Below are 2,186 nucleotides of genomic sequence, written 5' to 3'. Positions count from 1 at the left end.
CGAACTCAGTCACTGAACTTCGTCTCCAGGCCTCCCAGGGGCCCAGATGTGCATCCGGGCCGGGCCGGCCCCCCAGTGTGCCTGGGGCCAGCAGGGGGTGGAAGACACAGCCAGGCGGCCCGAATGCAGGCGCCCCGTGCACCCTGGAGGCAGCGTGGCCCCCGAGAGCCCAGAGGAGGGACAGGCGCTCAGGAGCTGAAACTCTCGATTCATTCTCACGCCCCAGATGCGGCACCGCGGCCACAGCAGGGGCCAGATGGCGACAGAATCTGCCCGCAGAGCACCCAGCCCAGAGGCCGAGAGCAGGTGTTTAAGGGACAAACACGGGGCCACGAAGGACTCACACAGAGGCTCCTTCGTGCACGACGGTCAGGGCAGTGCTTTCTGAGGGGCCACACGGCCGGGCAGATGTGTGTTATTTTAAGCCACTGAGTGTGTGTAATTTGTGACAGTGGCCACAGGGAATGAACATGGGTGCTGAAGGGTCCCGCTGGCTGCCCCGTGGGAAAGAAGGAACAGGGAGAACGGGGGGAGGGGGGGGGCAGCAGAGATCCAAGCGGGACCGAGTGAAGAGGGAAGTGAAGTGGCCGATTCGGGAGCTATTTTGAATTGTCGAAGGGACAAAGTCTAGAGCAGCGGTTCTCAACCTGTGGGTCGCGACCCCTTTGGGGGCGAACGACCCTTTCACAGGGGTCGTCTAAGACCATCGGAAAACACATATATAATTACATATTGTTTTTGTGATTAATCACTATGCTTTCATTATGTTCAATTTGTAAGAATGAAATGGGGGGGTCACCACAACCTGAGGAACTGTATTAAAGGTTGAGAACCACTGGTCTAGAGCATGATGCCTGGGACATAACAAGCAGAGTGTCGCCAGGAGACATTTCTCTCGTGAGTGACGGGGGCTCTCATTGACCAGAAAGCAGAGCGGGCTCTGACCCTGTAATAATGAGCCAGCAGGGCAGAGAGGGCGTGGCGGTCACGCAGAGGAGGCCGGGGACCGAGCTTGTCTGCTCACCTTCCCGCTACAGCACACAGTAGGACTCTCAAGACCTGTTTGGCCTATGGATAAATGGAGTCAGACAGAAATAAAAACTAAGGCCAGCTCTCCCACGGACCCTCAGCATCATCCACTAACGCACAGAACCCCCGTCTGTAACACAGGAGCCTCCCGGGGTGTCAGGAGATGAAAGAAGCTGGAGGTGAATCTCAATAAAGAAGTCATGTCCTGCCCGGCTGGTGTGGCTCAGTGGTTGAGCGTCCACCCAGGAACCAAGAGGTCGCCGGTTCAATTCCTGGTCAGAGCACATACCCAGGTTGTGGGCTTGATCCCCCCGGGAGGGGCCATGCAGAAGGCAGTCGATTGATGCCTTCCTCTCTCCTCAATGTTTCTATCTCTCTAACTCTCTCCCTTCCTCTCCGAAATAAATAAAAATATATTTAAAAAATATATATATAGTGTAACCTGCTACATGTCCTGAGCCGGTCGCGGGGCTGTGGCTATGTAGGCAGATGTCACTGTTCTGAGGCCAATCACACTGAAATATGTGGGCGTCAGGGACATGGTGGCCGCAAGGAACTGGCAAATGTGCACTGAAGGCGAGTGGAGCAAATGCTAACAATCCAGGATCTGGGTTAAGGGTATTCAGGCGATGTTTGCTGCTTTTCTTGCAACTTTTTGTAAGTTTGAAGTTACATCAAAAAATTTTGTTTTTGTTTTTGGTGAGTCCTCACCCAAGGATATTTTCTCCATTGGTTTTAGAGAGGGTGGGAAGGAGGAAGGGAGGGGCAGAGAAAGAGAGAGAGGAGAGAAACATCGATGTGAAAGAGGCAACTTAATTGGTTGCTTCCTGCACATGCCCCAACCAGGGCCTGGGATCAAACCTGCCCTTGACCGGGAATTGGAACCTGCGACCCTTCAGCGCTTGAGCCAATGCTCTAACCCCGTGGTCGGCAAACTGCGGCTCTCGAGCCACATGTGGCTCTTTGGCCCCTTGAGTGTGGCTCCTCCTAAGCCTTAGGAGTACCCTAATTAAGTGAATAACAATGTACCTACCTATATAGTTTAAGTTTAAAAAATTTGGCTCTCAAAAGAAATTTCAATCGTTGTACTGTTGATATTTGGCTCTGTGGACTAGTGAGTTTGCAGACCACTGTTCTAACCACAGCAGCCAGGGCTG

The sequence above is a fragment of the Myotis lucifugus genome, unplaced genomic scaffold (genome assembly GCF_000147115.1).
Source record: "Myotis lucifugus unplaced genomic scaffold, Myoluc2.0 scaffold_2651, whole genome shotgun sequence".
NCBI classification, from domain to species: Eukaryota; Metazoa; Chordata; class Mammalia; order Chiroptera; family Vespertilionidae; genus Myotis; species Myotis lucifugus.
This window is presented reverse-complemented; position numbering follows the sequence as displayed.